A 17,975-nucleotide genomic window follows, 5' to 3' on the forward strand; every position below is an offset into this window, starting at 1 on the left:
TATTTATCTGATGCTAACAAAAAAATCTCTTTTGCCATCTTACTTTCACCGAAAGCCACCTACATAAAATATCATATCTTAACAATGAACATGAATAATTACTCAAACTTTTTTTAATGTAGCACTTTCTACAATACATCTACAAACATATTCGACTTTTTTGTAATTACAAAAAAACGGAAATGAATAAACAACAAAATGAACAAACACAAACTTATCTTTGATTGACAACGGATACTACATTTTCTAAATCAAAAACGTCAACAGAAATATAGATCAAGAAAGATTTGAATACAGAAAACATTAGAGCTACAAAGATCTAAATATCAAAAGAGCTTCTTAAAGAAAAACTATCTTCAATGCATGGCATGCATGAGGAGTGGTGACGGCGATGAGAGGAGATGGTGGTTGTGATGGTGGAAGTAGTGGCGTTGGTGGGTAACGGAGGTTGGCTAACGATGGTGCTTTATGGTGTTTGGAGAGAGAGAGAGAGAGAGAGAGAGAGAGAGAGAGAGAGAGAGAGAGAGATTTGGTAAATATTAAAACTGAGATTGAAATGGTGGAATATATAAGATCCGAATAACTGATAACTTGTGTGTGTTTGTTTATGCATGATATATGGTATATTAAGCTTGAAAAATTGTACATTTAAAGTCATTGTTTTTGGAGAGTTTTCATTGACTTGATCATAATCACATGGATCATCAAAAAAATAATCTACACCATTCATTTTTAATCAAATTCATTTTTAATCAAAAGGTTTATATTTCACCTCCTTATTTTTAAGACTTTGGTCTTAAAAAATCGTGGAGCCCACAATTATGTATGAATTATAATATAGTAAAAATTGTCGATCAAAAAAATAATCTACATCATTCATTTTTAATCAAATTCATTTTTAATCAAAAGGTTTATATTTCACCTTATTTTTAAGACTTTGGTCTTAAAAAATTGTGGAAATTGTGGAGCCCACAATTATGTATGAATTATAATATAGTAAAAATTGTCGATCATCACTGTCTAAGGTGACATATACGAAAGCACTAGATGTAAATAATTATGTTGAGCCCACAAGATATTCGTTATAGTTTATAAATAACCTAAGCACTATTACAAGCATTTGCCAAATGTTCATCCATGATCCTCTTCGGTTTAAGTTAATTTTCATAATAAAAGAAAAATAAAATGATAATAACCTTCTGGAACCTCACTGCAAAAGGATGAAAGATAGCTTTAATCAAACTTCACCGTATCATATTCATGGTTCCTAGAAACACATAACAATATAACACTATTAAAAAAATATTAAATTAAATTATATTCAAAATAAGAGTTTGAACACACAATGCATAATATATGTGCACGGAACGGCTTTAAAAGCGATTCAATAAGGTGACTTATATATGAATTATTGAGTTTGATTTGTGATCAATGTTAACTTTTTTTTTTCTAATTGATTTAGTAATTAGAAGTACAATTTTACAATATCTGGAAAAGACTTTGTAGCCTCCATGATTTGTTTTTTTTTTTTCCTTTACATGCTTTGATATGTGGGTTTAGACTTTAAACAAACAACATGAATCTCCCTAATCTAATCTAATATCTAAATGAATATGTTTATTTTTCTATTTAATAAAGGAATATGTTTGTTTTTCTATTGACAAATGTCATATTATTAGAACTACTCATTAATATTATATGTCATCTATTATGTCATTTATCAACCTATTAATTATAAATTTAAAATTTAAAATTTAAAATTTTTCATTCTAATTACATCAAATTAATAATTGATTTTTCATTTTAAATTTCAAATTTTAAACTTTTTCACTCTAATTATATTAAACTAATATTAAAAAATAAAATAAAATTAAAAAATATTATAATGTGATATAAATTCATGTATATATTTTAATATTTTAATCAACATTATAATTTTGTATAACTAAAAAATATCTCTTAAATAATAATTTATTTAAAATTATTGATTAATAATTTTATTTTTTAAAATGAAACTTTTATTAATTTTATAAAAGTAGTTTTCACAGGTTATAAACCAGTTTACTACTAAACAAGTAACTTCAATTTCTTTTGTTCTCGTTACGTTTAGGTTGTTAGTTATTAGAAATTTTGTTTAGAATTCATATTATTTGGTAATTATGGAGTTAAGTCTCATTTTAGGTTAGGCTTAGGTTGTTAGTTATTAGAAATTTTGTTTAGAATTCATATTATTTGGTAATTATGGAGTTAAGTCTCATTTTAGGTTGTTAGTTATTAGAAATTTTGTTTAGAATTCATATTATTTGGTAATTATGGAGTTAAGTCTCATTTTGTATGAAGGACCATATAGTAATATCGACTGTTTTTGTTGTCCGGTCACAATTTTAACAAAGACCATATTAACAATCTATTTAGACCAACTCCAATAAAAACATCATTTTAGTGTTAGTTTTTCTTTTTATCACTCCAACCAACCTTTAAAATTCTTTATCACTCCAACCAACCTCTAAAATACACCATTTTAGTATATGAGATACATGAAAACACCAAAAATGAAATTTGGCCTCTAAAATACACAATTTAATTTTAGTGTGTGATTGGAATGGTTACACCATTTTAATGTTTAAAACTCACCATTTTTGTGTTTTACCATTGGAGTTGGCCTTAGTCTCATCCAATCCAATCCTATTCCGTACAATCCCACTATCAAATAGCAGCTTACCTCATTATTAAGAATTAGTTCCTTCTTCATAAAGTATAAATATAATTGTTATCTTTCGAACGAAACTCAATTTAGCTTTTAGCAGATAAGGTCACAGCTCCTAATGTTTGAAGAGGTGCCATTATAGTTTCGTTTTGAAAACATTTATAAACATGTTATTTTTACTCAACATGTTTTGATTTTATTATTTCTAGACGGATTTACAACAAGATAAAAGTTACTCCCAAGTTCTGAAAAATAGTTGTTATGAAAAAGCAAATAGTTTTAAAGATAAAAGAAATTAAAAACCAAAAAAAATCGATAAAACCTAAATACCAAAAAGCTGATTAAAAAAACATCAGTTATTCAAGAACATGTAGTCAAAAACAGCAAAACTACCAAAAGTATTGATATCATAAAACTTCCACCAAAATTTTGTTGAAAATGCAAAAATATTAACATAATAAAAGCAACGAAAACCAGATCCGATCGAAGTAGTGGAAAACATTTCAAGAACTCCAAAACTGGATTCAATCAAAATACTAAATCAAGAAAAATCAGATAGAGCTAATACATTGTTGCCATCATGTTGACAGTCAAACCAATAGGGAAAACAATTTCCATCAATCGTTTTAATCTTGAACAAAAACAATTTAAAGAAAAAATATTTATTGTCAATTAAAATTCATTAAAATGCAGAGAACACAATTGATATAATTTCAATATTAGTGTGTCTTTATAAATACGGGATTGTTATAAAAAATCAGGAAAAACAAACACTTCATTCTCCAATACAACCACCAAATAAATTTGAAATCTAAAAAATCTCATAACCTGACAAAAACATTTTAAAGAGATATGATCAGATAGAGCTAATACATTTGTGCCATCATATCGACAGTCAAACCAATAGGAAAACAATTTCCATCATCATTTCAATCTTTAACAAAAACAATTAAAATAAAAATCGTCAAAACTAAAATTCATTAAAAGACCATTGAATTATTTTCAATCTTCGTGTGTCTCGATAAATACGGAATTTATCTTAAAAATCAGAAAAACAAATCCTTCATTCTCCAATACAACGACCAAATTAATTTGAAATCTAAAACATCTCATTACTTTAACAAAAACGATTTTAAAAAAGAGAGATCAGATAGAGCTAATACATGTGTGCCATCATAAAGACAGTCAAACCAATAGGGAAAACAATTTCCATCATCATTTCAATCTTAAACAAAAACAATTCAAAGAAAAAACAATTATCGTCAAAATTAAAATTCATTAAACCGCAGAAAACACCGTTGAATTAATTTCAATCTTTATGTGTCTTGATAAACACGGTATTGTTCTAATAAAATCAGACAAAACAAATTCATTCTCCAATACAACGAGCAAATTAATTTGTAATCTAAAAAATCTCATAACTTTACAAAAACAGTTTTAAAGAGAGAGATCAGATAGAGCTAATACATTTGTGCCATCATATCGACAGTCAAACCAATAGGGAAAACAATTTCCATCATCATTTCAATCTCGAAATAAATTCAAAGAAAACAAGAAAAAGAATAGCGTTAAAATTGCTATAATCGTCTTTGATCTATGCATATCGAATTACTTCGATTCAATAAGCAAAGATTGAACAAATTAACAAGGCAAAAAAAATAAATAAAACACTATTGAATCAATATTCAAACTGTGTGTGTCTTCAAGGAAAATGCTGCGGCGCAAACGATAGTATTTCTTTGCTTCAAAACCCTAACTACATTTGGTTATATAGACCGCGGATCCGGTTCTAAGTTCAGAATAAATGCACAATTGGCACACAAACATAGTCTAAACTGCATTTTCATACCTTAAAAAACATATTTACTGCTTTAGTCCCTGTGGTTGACACTCTTTTGTAGATTTTATCCAAAAATTAAAACATAGATACGGATGATCCCTCTAGTTTCAAAATCCATCACAGTTGGTTATTTTGCTATAACCGTTAGTCGGAACTAGGTCACGTCTATAGAATCGAAATCACTTAGGAACTGCATTTTAAATATAGATTGACTACTTACTCTCTCTCTCTCTCTCTCTCTCTCTCTCTCTCTCTCTCTATATATATATATATATATATATATATATATATATATATATATATATATATATATATATATATATATATATATATATATATAGAGAGAGAGAGAGAGAGATAGATAGATAGAGAGAGAGAGGTTCATTTGAAACCATGACTATTTTGTGAGACAATGGGACAACGTTTCAGCCTTTAATGAAAACCGATCCTATGGTTCTTAAAAACATGATTAAGGCTAATTAATGTGTCTGATTAGTTAATTAGGGACAGATTAGTCATTGTTAGGTTAAAGATATCATAAGCGGTTCTTGTACCAAAATTACTACATTAGTTAACGAAATCAGATCTTTATCGCGTTCAATCTTCAAATCTTCGACCAAGTATCTAGGATCTTATCGCATATATCAAAATCCCTGCTATGAGATCGAATTTTTTCGTTGATCTATCAATTATCATCTGTTATCAAAACTGCAATTATCAAAATCACGTTTTTAGTGTTTTGCGACTTCATCTTTACATTCTTCAACTATTTTCTTCGTCATCTGGAAATCATCATCAGATATATGTCGATTTTCAACAAATATGCTTCATCAAATCACATATATCAACATCAACATCAACAAGTTATCATAAGACTATGATCGAATTTTAGCATCTTGATCATCGATTTTCAACAAATAGAGTTAGTTTTTGTTCTCTGATGTAACATCTGGATATCCAGGGATAATATTTTAAGTATTCATTTCGAGATATGAGGAGCGAATCGACGACTTGGTGCCTTAGCTCGTCGAGTAGAGTCGCGTTTTGGTGACGTGTTTAATGAATGGACTCGACGAGTCGGGTATCTGACTCGCCGAGTCAGCGCTGCTGAGGAAAACCCTAATTGTTCGGGTTTGTGACCTATTTAAAGGCACTTATAGCCTCATTTGCGGCTCATCTTCTGATCAACTCTCCTGTGTGAAACCCTAGGCGGCCATGGAAGCTAAGAGAGAGTCCTTGAGCTTGAATCAAGTGTTTTGATGGACCTTTTTGGAAGAAGAGGAGTGAGCTTCAAGCAAGGAGTGGGATGACGATGTGGGATCTAGCATTTCTTCTCAAGGAGCTTCTCTGGAAGGTAAAAAGCCCACAAATTTCTCATCTATTTAGTTGGATCTCATGTCTATGAAAATTTAGGGCTTTTGTCATTTTGGTTGGGTTTTTGAGTAGCATGTGTTATCCAGAAGTCTAGACCTCAAATCTGGACCTTGTGAGGTCCTTAGAGTTTAGATGACCCAGCTTTATTCATCCAACGATTTAGACTTGACCAGAGGGTCCAACGAGCTAGACCGGACTGGAGGGTCCAACGAGCTACGGGACTGGAGGGTCCCGCTGAGACACATTGACCGAAGGGTCATACTTAGTTATAGCCTCGAGTGGCTTATGTGTTGTTTGTGGTATTTTGGGGAACTCACTAAGCTTTGTGCTTACCGTGTTATGTGTTATGTGTTTCAGGTTTTCTCAAGATCGCGGGATGGCACTGGCTTGATTGTACACACCAGAGAAAGAGTTATGTTTTGAGGATCCTGGATTATTAATGGAGTTGTGTTTCGTAATTTGAATAAACGAGATTTCTATACAATATGTTATGAAAAGTATACGATTTTAAAATGAAAAATCTGTTTTAGAATTTACGTTGTTACAAGTTGGTATCAGAGCCTTGGTTTGAGGGATTCGGATGCACCTTCGGGTAAATCTGGACTCAAACTGAGGATTTGAGAAAAAATTTCAAAGAAAGGATTTTCCTAGAGTAAACAAGAGTTTCTAAGAGGAGACGAGGAAGAGCAGTGTGTACAATCAGCCAGAGCCCGAACGGTGATTTCCCAAAATACCCTTACTTTTATATTATGAGTTATGTTATGAGGTATTATGCATGCTAGATATAGGCTAGGTATTTCATATTTTAGGACTAGAGTGGCCTGATTTATGATGCCTTAGCCTAGGAGTTGTTGTTATCTGTGATGTGCTTCCGAGTATGTGTTGAGTAAGAGTATCCAGCAGGAATCCTTTTAGAGAAGGATTTGAGTAGAGGAGTAATCTAGGAGAGATACCTAGATGAGCATTTGTGGAGCCTATTGAGAGAATAGTTAGATACCCGCGAGGGGTAGAGTTGTTAAGTTCGGTGATATCTTTTGAGTATGAGTAGAGCCATTGGAGTTATCACCTAGAGTGGGTTTTACGTGTTTATTCGATGCCCGAATGCTGCTTGCTTCGTGCTTTGTGGAACTTTCAATGATGGGAGCCAGCAACCAAGTGAATATGACGATATTCAGGAGGTAGATGGTTGGCATCATCAGGAGTTCTTCAGCAGCTGATGGCGGAGAAGTGTGAGGACCTAGGAAGAGCCTAGGAAGTGACATTAGTCAGATGGGTATGCTGACAGAGTAGAGCATTTTGCTGGGAAGCGCGCACGCGTGACGGGATTAGTGATTGAGAAGGTTGAGCAGCTACTTAGGGACTCTGGGATGGTCCGTGTAGAGAGTATGGGTAGATGTGACAGGTAGGATGGGCCCGTACTACTGAAAGCAGAGGACCCATACTCGATGCAAGGAGTATTCCGGAGGATCTAAGTAGTAGATTGAGAGGTGATGTCATGGTTCGAGTACCATGGTTTGTAGCAGATCAAGAGGTGATGTCATGGTTCGAGTACCATGATTTGTAGCATATCGAGATGTGATGTCATGGTTCGGGTACCATGATTTGAGGCGGATTGAGAAGAGAGAACATGGTTCGAGTACCATGATTCGTAGCGGATTAAGAGGAGGTAACATGGTTCGGGTACCATGATTCATATCAGATCGAGAGGTGGTCACATGGTTTGAGTACCAGGACACGTGGCGGTTAGTGCTTCTGGTTTTACCGGTTATTCTGTGGTGATTGTCTAGACTGAGATCAGATGGGAAAGAACATGGGGCCAGAGGGCCATGATGAACGAGTTTTAGTGGAGCATCCCTTGAAAGGGAAATCGAGTTAGCTCCTAGGGATTGTTGGTGAGATGCCAGTTGGAGTCGCAAGACTCAGGGATGAGTAGGGATAGTGCGTTATGGGAGAATACGGTCTGGGCTGAGCGACCGGCCGATAGTGGAGATGTCATTTTCTATGACCTGAGCGGTGCTATTTCTGTTCCTGTGGGGTAGAGTTGGTTACGATCTTTCATCGGAGTATCTGGGCAATACGTCTGCCGCGAGGTAAGGATATAGCATGAGCAGGTTGTCAGTGGGGACTGAGATGGTCAAGGACTAGGATACACCCTATTTGAGCATAGTAGGGCATGTGTTAGCTGCAGCAACGGACGATCAAGAGGAGTATATCGGAGCGGTGGCTCTTATTGTTTATGATGGGTATCGAGTGTGGAAATGAGGTCTCTGCTATTATGATAATTCACGTGATGGGACGTTGGTTGAGGAGTCAAGGATGAGGAGTATGTTAGTTCATTATTTTCAGACTGAGAGTCAGGGTTACTACTAGACAGTTGAGATGTCCGGTAGTGGGATGGTATGAGATTCTGAATGAATAGAGGTAGTCATGATGAGAAGTTTCTGAGGATTTCATCTGAGATTCGGGGTATTTGGAATTGCTTGATCTCCATCGGGGAGATCATCGAGCCTTGCGTATCACCTTCCAAGAGTAGGTGCGATGTTACTGGTAAAAACAGTCTGTGGGATAGATTGTTGGTGAACCAATTGGTGATGGTTCGAACCCTGAGTGGGGGAGAACCAGGTACTTTTTGAGGAGATCAGAGATTTGTTCAAGAGAGGTTAGAGAACTGGATATAGAGACCTGCGGTGCGGATTCCTGAGACCAGGGTTATTGGTGGTCAAGGCGAAGTGCAGAGCGAGATAGTGCATGTGGTACGTGTTTGAGAAAGGATGAGTGTCTCCACGACAAGTGGCCGTCGGTCGGAGACCTTGTGGTGGTTAGGAATCCTTCAAGGTTATAATGGTGAATTCAAGGTGGTTGGCTTGTAAGGTTAGTTCGGCGATTGAGAATTTATGATTCAAGGTATGGGCTATTATATGCAGTGTGGGAAGGGAAGAAGTTGATTGGGCAACCAACTTCAGGGTTGTTATGAGTATTCTTTCATGAGTTTTGAGCAATAGAGGAGGAAGTTTCGGATTGTCGTCAACATGTTCTGGGCCATTGACGATGCCTCGGTATTTCAAATTGGGAGATGGAATACTCTGAGGTTACAAGTGGTGCGAGAGGAAGATCGGGTGAGAGATTCTGAAAGAGCAATGCGGTATCCAAACATGGTGTCGTGAGTATGGGATCAGTGGATTGGGCAAAACATCGTGAGATTCTGTGTTGGTGTACCAAGGTATCCGGGTACGATGTCCTTATTTCTAGATTATTCTGAGTTATGAGTTGAGAACTGGCAAGTGGTGTAGCAAGTATCTATGGTTCCAGTGGGAGCACTTCGACTAATTGATGAATTAAGAATGAGGATTGTAGTGAGAAAGGAGTTTGTCATGATGGTTGCCGGCAGGAGTAATGACGCTTATTTTTGGATGTGTATGTATGCATCTATCTATGTGGGCCGTGGAACGTGGGTTAATGGATGCAGTGTGTGGCGTCGACTTGAGGATGAGACCGTGAGTGGTAAGAGAAGGTGTTGTAAGGCTACAGGGACATACAGCATCCATGAGTTAGCAAAGGGGTGTGGTGATACTACAAGGAGTTGTAGTATTCACCAGTCAGCGAGAGGTTGTTGTGATGCTATGGGGAGCCGTAGTATTCACCAGTCAGCAAGAGGTTGTTGTGATGCTACGAGGAGCTGTAGTATTCACCAGTCAGCGAGAGGTTGTTGTGATGCTACGGGGAGTCGTAGTATTCACCAGTCAGCGAGAGGTTGTTGTGATGCTGCGGGGAGCCGTAGTACTCACTAGTTAGTGAAAGGTTGTTGTGATGCTGCGGGGAACCGTAGTATTCACCAGTCAGCAAGAGGTTGTTGTGATGCTGTGGGGAGCCGTAGTACTCACTAGTTAGTGAAAGGTTGTTATGATGCTGCGGGGAGCCGTAGTACTCACTAGCCAACGAGAGGGTGTTGTGGCGAGTACTCTCTGGTGAGAGAAAGATGCAGAAGAGTTTTAGGCTTGGGTAGCCCTAATATTTGAGTTCTTGAGAGCCTGGTGGTCGAACCACGGCGAGACTGGGGTCTCCATATTTATCGGGAATCGTTATACCCTGAATTGAGTGGTGGTTGTCGCAACCCAAGGGAATTGGAGAAGTGGTATACGTGCGGGTTACGAGTCATGAGTCATGAGTTGAGTGCTTCATTGGGTCGAGCGGTTCCAACTCTGGGTCAGACCAAACTCTCAAGTTTGAGTTTGGTTCTGGTGGTGCGTTGGATAGGCGAGATGAGATTCTGGATTCTGAGATGGGTTCCATGTTGAGGGGTATTGCTTATCATCTGATGTCTTAGACCTGTGTAGGTCAGTAATCGGGTACGGGAGGTACCGCGAGATGCATGGAACTATGAGCAGTAGACGACAGAGGTCGAGGTTGAGTCGATCATCAGTTGGGAGTGTAGCATTCGCTTGGGGTAAGGCGAACTTCGTGACTTGTGTGTCACAATGGGCCGATGTAGTTATTGTGAGGAGGAAACCACTGAGACGGTTGGGATAATGCAATGGATAACCTTGGAGGTTCAACTGTTGGGTCGAGATCAGACCTGGTACTCAGTGTTAAAAAGGGATATGAGAAATGGAGCTGAGGCTTATGATTTTTAGATGTCTGAGGACACTTCTGAGCGAGCATGATTATTCTATTGTGTCTGAGCGCAGGGTGTTGAGAATTAATTGTCCGGATGGGTTCTGTTACCAGTTCCGTGGATGAGCCCTGGTGGGATGTGAACCCTTCCGTTTCTTGGGGTGTGAATCGGATTGTTACTATGTTTGGTATGAGTGATCGGTAACCGATTGTTGGATTTTGTCTGGAGAGAATCAAAGGGGCGGTGAGTTATCAGGGTTTGTTATTCGAGGAGCGAATAATGTAGTGGTATCTTGAGTGGGAGGTCTGGCGGTGGCCAGGCTACTAGAGCTTCCAGATTTTTGGGAGGTCATAAAGGGGGGTATCTTAGCGGCAGAAGGGGTCGGTTTTGTTCAGGATTTATGAGTTCCTGTTTGGGTTCAGGTATCCATGGAGTAAGATATCGTTTTGGTGTGAGATCCTTTCAGTGGTGCTTTTTGGGTGTTTAGTTTCTATCTATGTGGTCGAGGAGCGATTTCGAGGGCGAAATCTAATTCAAGTGGGGGAGAATTGTAACATCCGGATTTTCAGGGATAATATTTTGAGCATTCATTTCGAGATATGAGGAGCGACTCGACGAGTTGGTGCCTTAACTCGTCGAGTAGAGTTGCGTTTTGGTGACGTGTTTAATGAATGGACTCGACGAGTCGGGTATCTGACTCGCCGAGTCAGCGCTGCTGAGGAAAACCCTAATTGTTCGGGTTTGTGACCTATTTAAAGGCACTTATAGTCTCATTTGCGGCTCATCTTCTGATCAACTCTCCTGTCTGATACCCTTGGCGGGCATGGAAGCTAAGAGAGAGTCCTTGAGCTTGAATCAAGTGTTTTGATGGACCTTTATGGAAGAAGAGGAGTGAGCTTCAAGCAAGGAGTGGGATGACGCTGTGGGATCTAGCATTTCTTCTCAAGGAGCTTCTCTGGAAGGTAAAAAGCCAACACCTTTCTCATCTATTTAGTTGGATCTCATATCTATGAAAATTTAGGGCTTTTGTCATTTTGGTTGGGGTTTTGAGTAGCATGTGTTATCCATAAGTCTAGACCTCAGATCTGGACCTTGTGAGGTCCTTAGAGTTTAGATGACCCAGCTTTATTCATCCATATGAGGGTTTTTGGGCTTAATCATTCATGAATGGCATGTGTTAGCATTTTGGAGCAATAACCTCATGTATGAACATAAAGATCGAAGCTTTACGTGATTATTGAGCCTTGAGATGATATATCTAGTGTTTGGAGTGATAGATCTGATTGAAATCGTCTGAATGAACATTTGGTCTGAATGAACTCGCCGAGTCAATGAGCCGACTCGACGAGTTGGTTAGGGTTTGTCCTGAAGAGCTTAATCATGCGATAGCTCGACGAGTTAGGGGTCAACTCGACAAGCTGAGCTGGACTTTCACGAGACTTCTGAGGAAATAAGTGGACTCGACGAGTCACAAGGGTGCACTCGGCGAGTCTGGTCAAAATTGGACCGTGGACTGGAGTTGACTTCAGTTGACCTTAGGGTTTGGTCAAACTGATTAAGAGGGGTCAGGGAGGGGTAGAATGGTCTTCTACCCATTCTCTAGAGATGAGGATGTAAAGAGAGTATTGATTCAAATTATTATCATTGTGCTAGGCGGAGGCTAGATCGAGGATATCGAGCACAAGAGTTTACTAGACATCTTGCGAGGTGAGTCTTCTCACTATACATTACCTAGAGTGGTAACTATGTGCAGACCGGAGGGTCTTATGTGTTATGTGCATGTTTGAGTTTATGTGCATTGTGATATATGTATGCTATGTGTTATATAGACCGGACCGGAGGGTCCAACGATTTAGACCGGACCAGAGGATCCAACGAGCTAGACCGGACCAGAGGGTCCAACGAGCTACGGGACTGGAGGGTCCCGCTGAGACACATTGACTGAAGGGTCATACTGAGTTATAGCCTCGAGTGGCTTACGTGTTGTTTGTGGTATTTTGGAGAACTCACTAAGCTTTGTGCTTACCGTGTTATGTGTTATGTGTTTCAGGTTTTCTCAGGATCGCGGGACGGCACTGGCTTGATTGTACACACCAGAGAAAGAATTATGTTTTGAGGATCCTGGATTATTAATGGAGTTGTGTTTCGTAATTTGAATAAACGAGATTTCTATACAATATGTTATGAAAAGTATACGATTTTAAAATGAAAAATCTGTTTTAAAATTTACGTTGTTACATCTGATATTCAATTTCAACAATTCTTCATCAAATCACATTTATTTAGTTGTTTGAGATCTATTATGAGCACTTTCAATATTTAAATTCTATTTAACAGATTTGTGATTTCTGTAATATGCTAAGGTCTGACTTTGAGCACTTTCAAGGTTTGATTTTCAACACTTTTCAAGTATATGTTATGTAAAATTGACAATGTATGTATAAAGTAATTATTATTATTCAGTTAATTCTCTTAAACCATACATGCACTCTACCTGTTTGATGAAAGTCTTGAATGAAAAAAATAGTCATATGTATCACTCCCTCATTCGCATGACTAAATTTATCTTTAAGAATAAAATTATCCTTCTAAAATATGAGTCACATTTAGTGTAAATAATTCCATGTTGACTATTGGTATTAAATTTACCATAGTTTTGTGAAACATATGTTTTTTTTTCTGACATAATGTTGGTGGTCTTTTTAGCATAGTTTTTTTTAATATACTCTTGTTAACTTTCAAGATAAGGGGGTGTACCAAAGAAAATATTGGTTTCTTTCTAGAATATTATCATCACCACAGCTTTGTTAAAAAAATTATTTAAACATAAAAGTTGGAGACGTCTCTTTTAACAATATGGACTGCTCTTACTAATGTGTAGTAAGGGTTGTACTTAATAAAATATTATTAGACTCAGAGTATTTTTTGCTTATAAATGTTTTTATTGTTTGTTTTATGATCGATTACATTACTACATTATTTTGTTGTATCATCAATTATATTACTATAACATGTTGGCTTGAATTCCAAATATTTGTATAATTTGTACTTGATTTTAACAATTCTTTCATTCTTTGTTGCAGATACTTTTAGCTAATAAATCTCAACTTTAAAGAAACTTGAATATTTCAAACTAGAAATTCTCAGCAACAAGTGTTGAGATTAATGAATATTTAATAGATCTTATATGTTACAAACATGTAATAGATTTTTATGGATTATGGTGCAATGTTATCTGATTATAACTTTATAAGACCCTTTTGAAATTCATCATCCCTCTTTTTATCTAACAGTGTAAGCTTCTGATAGATTTTTTATGGTAAAACTTGAAATGTGGTTTTCAAACTATCAGGTTTCTAGAATACATTTCAACTTTTAAAGACAATTTTTGATATTTTTCCTACAAATATTTCTTTCATTCTAAAAACTTATGTGGTTCTCACCGGTTTGAAAAGTTTGTTATTTGGATTTCCTAAACAGCTGACGAGATGGGGGTCCGTATCAGAATATTATACCTTGTATTTGAATATTACACCTTATAATATCATGATAGATATTTTATAGTACAAACTTGAAATGTGGTTTTCAAATCATTTGGATTAGAATATTACACCTTATATTAGAAAATAACACTTTATAACACAATTTTACAGTATCACACATTAATATAATAATAATAATAATAATAATAATAATAATAATATACCTATTTCGTAATATTACACAATAACATAAGAAAAACATGTTTTCTATAAATTGTTTTGTTTTCTTATAAATTAATTTAGATATTCTTGTAACACTATAAATCATACACTCAGAATATTACATAATATTATCATAATATTAGAATCTTACATAGTATAAGTTCATTTTACAAATTACAACACAATTTTATAATAATACACACAATTTCATAATATTACATATTAACAGCACAATATTAATATTTCAAATTTAGAATAACTAGAATAATAACATATCAATGAGTATTAGAAAAAGTCTAAATTTAATTAGACATTGTTCTGTTAGAATATTCTACATATACACATTATTTTCATTTAATGAAACAAATCATTTAACAAAAACCCAAAAACATTATTTTATTAGATTATCAACATCATACACACAACTCATAATATTATTCTAATAGAATATTATACATCTACTTATTATATAGAAGACATAGAGTATTATTCTAATAGAATATTTTACATGCAAGCTTAATTTTAAACTTATATAATATGTGAAAGATATTCAAAATTCAACAGTGTTAAGAAAATTATACCTTAATAAACAACACATTAATCATTAAACTAACAACATTCTTGTAACATTAATTTTTAATTTTAGAATATTACATATTCTAAAATCAGAATATGACACAAAATTTCAGAATATTTCACATCATTTCATTGTTAATAAAGTATTATCACAATAGTTAACAAAAGGTTTAAAACAAGTTGTTTCGAACAAAAGAATAATGTATAAAATCATATATTGTATATTATTTAATAAAAATATTCGAAGCAATTTGTTTCCAACAAAATTAGAAAGTCTAAAATGATAATATGGCACATAAGTTTAAAATATTTCATATTACTTCATATATGTCAAATGCTATTAGAATATCACACATTACATGAACAAAATGATTAAAGCAAGTAGTTCATGACAAAAGAACATCTAAAAAAAGCAGCATCTGACTCGTCAAATTAGAATATGTATAACATGAAGTTTTCAAATTACAAATTTATAATATTAGAATCTTACATAATATAATTTCATTTTTCAAATTACAAAATATTAGAATATTACACTTTAATATCATAATATTACACATAATTTCAAAATATTAAATCTTAACACAATATTAAATATTGAACAATTAGAATAACCAGAATAATAACATATCAATGAGTATTACATAAGCCTAAAATTAATTAGGTATTATTCTGTCAGGATAGTCTACATATAACTTAGAAAATCCTACAACATTATTCTTTTAGAGTATATTACAAATAACTTTTGAAAAATGAATAACATATAATATTTATTCTAGTAGAATATTCTATATATACATATTATTTTCAAATAATAAATTAACCTTTTCAATTGAAAATATAAAAGATTATGCTATTAGAATATTATAATGCACTTATGAAAACATACAACATATAATATTATTGTATTAGATTATTATACATATACTTATTATAACATAAAACACAGAATATCATTATAACAGAATATTATACACATAAACTTTTGTTTTAAACTCATATGATATATGAAAGATATTACTAACATTACATTAAATAAACTATAACATTACAACTATTATTCTTTAATATACATAACACAAGCTGAATATCAACATTATACATGTTATATTCTAAAATTTACAATTGTATTGTCATATATACTTGTTTCATATTTTGTTGGTGTGTCTTCGATCAGTTGACGAGCTACCATAAACAACAAATTTTTTGTCTTTATATATTTTCGATGATAGACCTTGTTGTACATTCTTTCCTTTAGGATCAAAAACTCATTTTTCCCTTGATTTGGTAATTTCATCATTTCATCTGCATCAAAAAAAATAATAAACCATGCTTTTGTTAAAACAATAAAACTAGGATATAAACAAGAAATTAAAAATGTTCAAAACATGTTGTTTCCAACAAAATCATAATGTCTAAAATCATATATTACACTTTACTTAACAAAAATGTTCAAAGCAAGTTGTTTCCAACAAAATCAGAATTTCTAAAATAATATATTATGTATTACTTAACAAAAAGGTTGAAAACAAGTTGTTTCCAACAAAATCAAACAGTATGAAATTAGAATATGACACATAATTTTACAATATTTCACATAACTTCATAGTATATCAAATACTCTCAAAATATTACACATTACTTCACCAAAAGGTTCATATCAAGTAGTTTAGACAAAATCAGAATATTTAGATAGAAAAACTTACATCAATCTATTTGTATTGCAACGTCCAATTAAATAATGCAATAAAATTTCAACTTAGATTATACTAATAAGAATACACAGAATATCAAAATTGAAAAAACCTTTTTACTAAATTTATACCAGAAGACAATTAATTAAAGCAGAAAGAGATGCAAATTGAGCATGATGAATATGTTTTCTATGGTTTAGAATGAAAGAAATATCTACGCAATCGTGTAGAAATATGGAACGAGTTGAGCTAGGATTTTATATGAATGAGAGGTTTTTGGTGTGGAGAAGAATGAGAAGCATTTATGTTTGAATCGTGATTGCAGAATGTTAATTGAAAAGTTACAATATTACCCCTCTGCGTGTAAGAGTTAATCCCAAAGTTCCATCTTATTACAAAAACACCACCGCCTCCAAGTTATTTGATCTAAGGTCTTGATAAAAATAGATGAATGGTCCAGATCTTGTCCCCCCGTCTCACAAAATTGTCTTGTCTCACATGAACCAAACCATATATATATATATATATATATATATATATATATATATATATATATATATATATAGGCACATGTACCTTGCTTCCAAGCTCTCAGGTGTAAAGGAAGAGCTCATAGTAACAAGTGAGGGAAGGAACCCTAAGGAAAGAATAAATCAAAGCTCATATATATATATACTAGGTTATAGCCCATGAGAACCACGGTTATAAAAATAATAAAATTTATCTAGTAAAAAGTCATAATTATTAATCAATTACTTTAAAAGTAAATTGCTATAGTTGACATACTATTTTGGTTTCTTGAAAATAAAAGTTTGAAGAACTTATCAAAATGTCATTTTTTGCAAGAAAACTCAAAATAGCAATGTACTTTGAAAGTACACTGCTATAATAGACATTAATTATTCACGTTACTATTTTGTTGGAAAAAAATTTAAGAACTTATCAAAATGTCATATTTCGCAAAATCAATAGCTCGAACCTAGAAGTAAAATGGTTGCTAAAATGTAGGAACTTTAATCATAAACATATAAAGATCATGATCTTCATGTAAATAAAATTTGTGCTTTGGTTGTTCTAAAATCAGGTTCATAAATATGAGTGATTAATATTTTGAAGCATCGCACTTAAGTCATTCAAAATTTTCTTTCAAACAAAAATATAAATGATTTTAGATAAAAAAAAGTGTCAACTATGTTATTGCTTTAAAATTACATCCCCTTAATCTCAAATCATATTGTTATACCATGGAATAATCTTTTAACTTATGTTTCATATTGTGAATTGATGCCCATTCAAATGACGATCATCCATTTTTTGTGAAGGACTCAAACTTTGATTTCTTTTATAACTGAAGGATCTCTCTCAAGACTAACAAAGAAATGCTCATGCAGATTGTGGTTCATGTGTTTGCAACCCTGTAGATTACATGAACATATCGATTAGATAAGATTGTGAAGTTGCACAAAAA

At 33.9% G+C, this 17,975-nt stretch overlaps 4 non-coding genes across 4 annotated transcripts; all 4 read right to left on the bottom strand.

Annotated features, from left to right (window-relative positions):
- Positions 1-3,252: 3,252 nt before the first annotated feature.
- On the bottom strand, positions 3,253-3,336 carry LOC145118166 (small nucleolar RNA Z102/R77). Its single transcript, XR_013713142.1, has one exon. It is a non-coding gene; the product is annotated as a small nucleolar RNA Z102/R77 (small nucleolar RNA).
- A 221-nt stretch (positions 3,337-3,557) lies between these two features.
- Positions 3,558-3,642, bottom strand: LOC145118163 (small nucleolar RNA Z102/R77). Its single transcript, XR_013713139.1, has one exon. It is a non-coding gene; the product is annotated as a small nucleolar RNA Z102/R77 (small nucleolar RNA).
- A 205-nt stretch (positions 3,643-3,847) lies between these two features.
- LOC145118165 (small nucleolar RNA Z102/R77) lies at positions 3,848-3,933 on the bottom strand. Its single transcript, XR_013713141.1, has one exon. It is a non-coding gene; the product is annotated as a small nucleolar RNA Z102/R77 (small nucleolar RNA).
- Positions 3,934-4,151: 218 nt separating this feature from the next.
- LOC145118164 (small nucleolar RNA Z102/R77) lies at positions 4,152-4,237 on the bottom strand. Its single transcript, XR_013713140.1, has one exon. It is a non-coding gene; the product is annotated as a small nucleolar RNA Z102/R77 (small nucleolar RNA).
- Between the last annotated feature and the right edge of the window lie 13,738 nt (positions 4,238-17,975).

The sequence above is a fragment of the Lactuca virosa genome, chromosome 5 (assembly GCF_052849685.1).
Source record: "Lactuca virosa cultivar CGN04683 chromosome 5, Lactuca_virosa_CGN04683_v6, whole genome shotgun sequence".
Taxonomy (NCBI): domain Eukaryota; kingdom Viridiplantae; phylum Streptophyta; class Magnoliopsida; order Asterales; family Asteraceae; genus Lactuca; species Lactuca virosa.